We start from the raw sequence: 7546 nt of genomic DNA on the forward strand, positions 1-7546 counted from the left end.
TCACAAGTGGACAGCACACAGTTTAACATTTGAAGGGTTAAGGATGAGACTATCAGATGGTGATAGAAGCAGTTCATCATCTGAAACCCCAGATGGCAGAGCAATTCGGAAGTGCTGCAGAAGGGTGGTGAAGAAGATGAAGAGTTCCATCCTGGCCAGCCTTGCTCCGGGACAAACCCTGCGACCTGAAATACAAAACAAAAAAATACACTAGATTATATCTGTAAGTAGACTGGGTCTTGACAAGAAGTTGATTACAAACCTGCAGAAAAAACCATGAAGGCATCACGCTGGATAAACTTTTCATCTTTGTCCAGGAAGTGTTCCGGATAAAAAGTCTCCCATTTACTCTCATCAGACAGAACAGAAAACAGGAAAGGATACACAGCTGTCCCCTGTTGAATACACAAACCTTTATTTCTTGCATTTTTTAATATATATTCACAGAATATTACACAAAACTCATATATTGTTTTTACATGCGACTTAAAAGTAAAATTGCATCTGGGACAAACAAGTTTTGGATGAAAACATTTTTAGAACTTAAAAATGCAAATAACTGATTGATGAAGACTGAAGAGTGTATAAAACGTTGATTTTCATAATAATTTGGATAATCACATACTAACTGATCAGAGGAAGAATCCTTCACTCTGCTTTGTTCCACATCTGTGACGATGTTTTTTTAAGCTGTAATATACAATAAACACATCATTTGTGTTCTGATATATTTTACCTTCTTAATGAAGTGTCCCCTAAAGAGGTCCTGAACTGATGGAACTTCTTTAAGATTCTTCAAGACATTTAAAACCTTTAAAATTCAGAAAAAGGTGTTAAAAATCACTTCTTTGAGAAATTTAATTTTTTGACTAAATTTCTCGAAATTTAAAGGAGTGAAGTTGTTTTCTCTCCACAGCCATTAATCAGCTTTTACCTTTGAAGGGTTTAAAAGCTTCCAAAAGGTAATGACACTCCTCGATGATTTTGTCCTTCAGCTTCATCATCGTAAACTGCCTCATCTTTTTTCCATGATTCACCATTAGCCCATACAATACCTGATTTGATCAAAACAAATTTCAATGACATACACATGGCAATATATATTTTCAAATTATGATGCACAACAGGAAATGTATTTGCCATAATCTTGTCTTTTTAATTACTCACCCTGTCCTCGAAATAGCTCATCCATAATTGGTATTGGATCCCTTTCTCCAAATGCTTCAGCATGGTCAACAAGTGCCTCCTTTACTGTGTTGTATCCTAACAGGAACACTACTTTTTTGGTTCCCAGATAGATGGTGAAAATTGATCCATATTTCTTGGATAACTACAAACAAAAAAACACGTTAACACATCCATGCTTATCATACATTACAGTATGACCCTGTAACATTCACTAACGTCACATATATTCTCTTCAGGTCCAGCTGCAGCAGGTTCCCAATTAAAGGAAGTGGTGTGGGTCCAGGAGGCTCTTTTCCATCCTTTTGGGTGTGAAAAATGTTGGAGGAATGTAAATAGAACAGTAGAAAGACTGTCAGAGCTGCAAGTAAAACAACTGAATAAATGGACTCGAGGAAAACATGTAATATCTCCATGGCTTAAACACAGATGAGTTTGAACTGAAAGACACGATGACTGAGGGTTATGATGAACACAATAGGAATGAGACACGGTTCAGAAAACCTAACTCATATTACTGTACTTTGGTCTGTGCTAACTGATTAGGAAACAGGGGATGATTGACAAAAGGATAAGCGGAAGCAAATGGATGGATGGATGGATGGGATGATTGACACATTCACTTAGTGTTCTACATCTTAGACTGTTGTTTATTGTCATTGTATCAGTTTAGCCCAAGATGTCCATTAATGTGTCACTGTCTTTTAGTTAATTTGTATCTGTTAGTTCTTTAAACACAAACGGGCATGTCTTTGAAAAAATAACTAGTTGTTCTTTTAAGAGGGACAAATGGTTCAAATGTCAGCGTGACATTTCAGGCAGGTGACATTGACACCTAAGTTTGTGAATGTGTTTACTTGAAAACAAGGCAACATAGGAGCTTCAAGTTGATACGATAGGTGTAGCTACTAAAGATTTCAGGTGAGTGTAAATGTCAGTGACTTTGACATAAAGTTCAGAGGTCAAGTTTTCTGAAAAAATCATGAAAGCCATAACTCAAGAAGATTTTGAACTCAATACCGTAGCCGTATGTACAATAAATCTTGGATGAGTTTTCTGAAAATTTTGTAGATATCAAAAAATTACTTTTCAACAAAATGCAATAGGATTTTGAAATTTAGATCATAGGATCAGCTCCTAAGATTCGTGGACGAGTTTGAATCTCAGTGACCTCGACTTCAAGGTTGAAAAGAAAAGTCAGAGTTTTTCTTAAAATCTTTTGAATGCAACAACTCAAGAATGAGGTGACGTAGGATTATAAAATTGATACCAGAGGTGTGCCTACTAAGAGTTGAGGGGTAACATTAGTGGCTGCCAGTAGTTTTCAGATCATCGTTGTTGAAAATTTTTCACTGAAAATTATTTTACTGCATTTGAGTCTTGTTTCATCTCATGGCAAACCAGGCATAAAATGAAAAATTTCTAAAACTCTGAAAACATTTAAGTACATTTTTAAAAGTAGCAATTTAGTAGCTTTGTAAATGCACTAGAGTAGATTTCACAGGTATTTTCTTCATGCTACATGTCTATCCGCACGTTATTCTCAGTAGCTCTGTGTTTTATTGACTTTATTGGCAGCTCTCTGTCCATCTGAGGTGCATGAACTGTAACAACCCTTACTGTGTTACAGCACCACTAGGAGGGGTTGCCCTACTATTGTAATCGTTGGGAGAGTCCTCCTAGTGTGTGTGAGTATAGTGTGGCAACCATTACATGCTGCTAGTGTGTCTGTTCCGAGAGAGACCTTGCCATTGTAACAGGCTGGTGCCAGCAACTACCTATCCCCTCACATGTATGTACGGACGGAGTAGAGCCGTGGAGACCTGGCTTGTATGGTCTTATGTTGCTAATGTCAAATAAAGGTCTGTTGATCAACTTAACTGACTGGCTTCGAGTTATCCAGCTAACCGCCACACCACATTCCCACTGGACCAGTTAGCTGCTCTTTCCTCGCCAGATTGCTGTTACAGAACAGTCTGGAGAGCAAGATGAGCAATATTTTTTTAGTCATCTCAAAGGGCACAAAATCGGATCTTATAGCTTTTAGAAGTTTTTCAAACTCATGTTATCTGTGTAACCCCAGTCACAAGTCTAGACAGCTTGGCACAGTGTGTAATGATTTTTATTAGCAACAAGAGCATTTTTTGACTTGCATTGTTGTCACGACCACAGCTGCCGAGCTTCCTAGCTGACATCAGTACCTCACTCCGGGTCCCAGCGTCACTGTAAAAGGGGTGAGATGTGATTACACAATAACATACAGTTGTCCACCAGCCTCTCTGGCACTGCCCCTTGAGCCTGCTGCACCACCCCTCCCCTGCAGCGAAGTCAAAGACCACACCTCTGCCACAGTCTGATTTAATTGATTTATTTGTTCTGTATGACTGGTTTATTTCCCTGTACTCTCACCTCCCAAAGAGCTCGGGGGCTAGAAAAAAATCAATCTGTAATGCTTCAAAATTCTGTTAAGACAAAATGCTTCATTGTTCTTGTGCTTATTTTATCTGGAAATGTACAACCTAACCCTGATCCAGATTGCAAATGTTTGAGTACTCCCTTTGATTTTAAAGCTAGATATTATTCATTTAAATGTTAGAAGTCTTCTTCCTAAAAATAATTTTAAAAAATTGGGAGAAAGCATTGGATACTGATATTCTTTTGTTATCTGACACCTGGGCTAATAAATCAATTAATGACGAAGATATTGCAGCAAAGCATTACAACCTTTATCGTTGTGAATGCCCAAAGTAAGGTGGTGGTGTTGCAATTTATGTTAAAAACAGATTCCACAGTACTTTTCAATCATCAGTGTCTGTTTGAAAGGAATTTGAATTTCTTGCCCTCAAGCTCCAACTTTTCAAGGGCCATTTAATTAGTATTGTAGATTCTTATAGATCCGTCTCGGCAAATAATGAGGCTTTAATTTAGTGATAAATTGTCTATTTTAGTGTAGATTCTAATGAAATCTTAATTTTAAATGGGAGTGGTTGTCTTCTGCATCAGACAGCTTTAAATCTATGTGTGATTCATACAATCTCAAACAACTAATTTACTGCCCAACTTGTCCAAATTTTAAATGGCCAGAAGAATCATCACTTATTGATTAATTTTTCATTGACAAATTTTTAACTCTAACACTAATTCATTCAAAACTGCTTTAATGTTAACCATATGTTGTAAAGAGGTGATCCTTCAGGTGTTACAGTTTTTTCTGAATGCTTAAACCCTAACTGTGATTCCTGTAGCACAATCTCTAAAACTATTCAGACTTATAGCAAAACCACTCACTGAGTTTGCAAAACTAAAAGCACAAAAACTGCTTTGCACTCAGTTTGCAATTTTGTAACACACACTTTGCAAAACTGTAGGCACAATTCACTGCACAACACTCAATTACCAAATTTCCAACACACTCCTAGCAAAAGTATACACATGTATGGCTATCATTAACACTAATTTGCCAACTGTCTGGCACACTTTCACATGTGAAAACTTTTTTAGATAATTAGTTCACTTTGCAATCAGCCTAAGCACTATAATACAGGTAAGCTGTGTGTGCGGAGTACAATGGAGGGAGCAGAAAGAGTGAGAAGTAGAGGAGGCCGAGGAAGAGGACGAGGAGGTGAAGAAGTAGGATGAAGAGGACGACAAGGACAAGGAGGAGCAAGAGGAAGACGAGGAGGGGGGAGAGGAAGATGAGGAGGGGGGAGAGGAAGGGTAGGAAGAGTAAGAAATAGAATTGCTGATGACATCAGAGCTACAATAGTGGACCATGTAATCAACCGTGGAATGACCCTGAGGGAAGCTGGCCAACGGGTCCAGCCTAACTCGAGCCGCTACACTGTAGCAAGTACCATAGGGACATCTTGAAATGAGAATCGGTTAGTACAGTCACTTCGCACAAAGATTTGTAGCACTGCCATATGCCAATGAGAAACACACCAATACCATTGATGTAAAAATACTGAAATTGTTACTTTACAGAATTGCTAGATGACCAGATGCTGGGGGCAGAGGAAGCATGTTCACTGCAGACCAAGTAACCCATATAGTCATTATGGCGATTGCAAATAATCCTATACTTGGAAATAAACACTTGGGTTTGTTTTCATGTGTTTGAATAAACACCAGTACTTGAAGTTTGGATCCCTCTATGCTTATGGATCTATGACAGAAGTAGCTCAAACTGACATAGCCTTGTGCACAGAGAAAGCAAAAGCCAGAAGTGTTTTGTATTCATACCATCAGTGTGTAGTTGGCGCATTGTGTGCTTAGTAGATGATGGCTTGTGTGTACTGTTTGATACGGAAACACCATTTTTACGAAGGTGTGAAGAGTTAATCTAGCTGTGTTTGCTTTTGCAAGAGAACTACAATGTTTTGATTATTGGGTGACAGGTTTTCTTATTTGTGTGAAGAGTTTTGCAAAATTAGCCAATAGTTACAAAAAATGTAAGCAATCAGAAAAAACTGTAATAACTATAGCGCCATATCTAAATTAGCTTAGTTTAGTAGTGAACAACTACAATATTTTTTTACAATCCTTTTTTTTTTTTCCAACATCAGTCAAGATTCAGAAAACAACACAACACAATAACTGCTGCTATTAAAGTGGTGAATGATATTATGCTGTCCTCGCCCTGAGTCTCTTAGTTTCACCAGCTAGACAGCGAGATAACGATGCTCCAATAACCAGACTTATTTTCCTTTTTGCGCTGACTTATTGAAGAATGGCCTCTGACCATTGGCTTCTCTTTGACCATCGTAAAATTGAAAGTACAAAATACTGTATTAGCTAACTAACATTGTAAACTAGCTTGTTACACTCTTACTGCAAGCTAACAAGATAAAACTTTCAAATGTACAAATTATCGTACCATTTTTACACAAAACCAAAGATAATAATTATTTTATCGACTGTATAGGAATTTCTTTCACTTATGTATTAATCACATTATTGTAATGCCTTGGTGCCACTGGATTTTAACATGTCTGACACTCATACTTAAGACAAATGGTAGGGGGTGTAGTAAGGATGTTGGGGGAAACAGGAACTCCAGAGGACCAGTCTTTTGTCTCTTCGAGGACTCTGGGAAGTAGCAAGGGAGTGTGAACCTTAAGGTGTGAAACAGCTGTGTACTGCCTTTTGTTCCTGGAGAAGGTATTTAACTAAGAGCCATGCTAGGCTCAGTGAGACTCTGCTGACCCTGCCCCGTGGTCATGTAGGCTCTCCATCAAGCTTGGTTGTATGTTCTTTGTGTGTTTGGATTAAAGAATGTTAGCTACCGCTCATCTGCAGGCTTTATTTAAATAGAAAACTTCCACAACACGACACTCATACATACAAACATATCTTGTCCAAGGAAACAACATTTTAAGGTCCGTATCAGCTTAGAACATTACGGTATCATTTTCCGCCATCTTTTATTTCTTCTTCACGTTCTCATTTTTTCCCTTCCCAAAGTAACCAAACCCATATTACAAAGCAGCCACTAGAGGGAGCTCTAGGGCAGTTTACAACTATAATATCCAATTTAAGTTATAAAAGGCAGAACAATATAATTGTGCCACTACAACAAACTTTTCTAATAAACATTTTGAACAGTTTAGGGCTATTTCAAACACTTATATATCACTTGATAAAAGCAAAATCATATCAGCGATGGGTCTCAAAAACACTTATTCATTTCCATCCTTCACAGTCTTTACTTCTGCTTTTCGAACCTTATTGTCCTTGCTCTCAAATGTTCTTACAACTTTTCCCATGGACCAGTCATTTCTGTGTGCGAGAGCATCTTTCAATAACACAACATCACCAACTTTTATGTTTGTTTTATCATCAGTCCATTTTCTCCTTTGCTGTAGTGTATCGTCTCGTTAGCCCTGATCTCTCCCAGCTGTGTCTCCCTCCTGTTGCCGATTCCCCCGTTACTACCCTGTGTATATAAGCCCTGTGTTTTCCCATGCTCAGTGTCGCGTCGTACAATCAGATCATGCCTGTGTGTCCTTGGTCTCAGTGTTCCATCATCACTTCATGTTTGTTTTCCTGCCAGCAATAAAGCTGAGGTTTTTTGAGTTTCAATTCCGTGTTCGAGTCCTGCATTTGGATCCTCATCTTTGCCTGCCCGCACACAGAGCCCTGACAGCTTCTCAGACTAGGAGGTCGATTGGCACCTGCTAACCTAACAAAAGATGAGAAACATCCACTCATTATCCCAAATGCTCATCATATAGCCATCCTTCTTATTAGATACTATCATGAGAAGGTAGCGCATCAGGGGCGTCACCTAACAGAAGGAGCGCTCAGAGGTGCTGGATTTTGGATTATTGGCAGTAAACGGCTCGTCTCTTCTGTTATTTAC

At 38.5% G+C, this 7546-nt stretch overlaps 1 long non-coding RNA gene and 1 pseudogene across 1 annotated transcript; both read right to left on the bottom strand.

Annotated features, from left to right (window-relative positions):
* On the bottom strand, positions 1 to 920 carry LOC102307760. The gene is made up of 4 exons (XR_006054759.1): positions 915 to 920; positions 737 to 811; positions 263 to 395; positions 1 to 185 (listed from the first exon to the last, which is right to left on the bottom strand). It is a non-coding gene; the product is annotated as a cytochrome P450 2K1 (long non-coding RNA).
* Positions 921 to 923: 3 nt separating this feature from the next.
* Positions 924 to 1601, bottom strand: LOC121815067 (annotated as a pseudogene).
* Positions 1602 to 7546: the final 5945 nt, after the last annotated feature.

The sequence above is a fragment of the Haplochromis burtoni genome, unplaced genomic scaffold (assembly GCF_018398535.1).
Source record: "Haplochromis burtoni strain Fernald_Lab_line unplaced genomic scaffold, NCSU_Asbu1 Contig_126, whole genome shotgun sequence".
NCBI classification, from domain to species: domain Eukaryota; kingdom Metazoa; phylum Chordata; class Actinopteri; order Cichliformes; family Cichlidae; genus Haplochromis; species Haplochromis burtoni.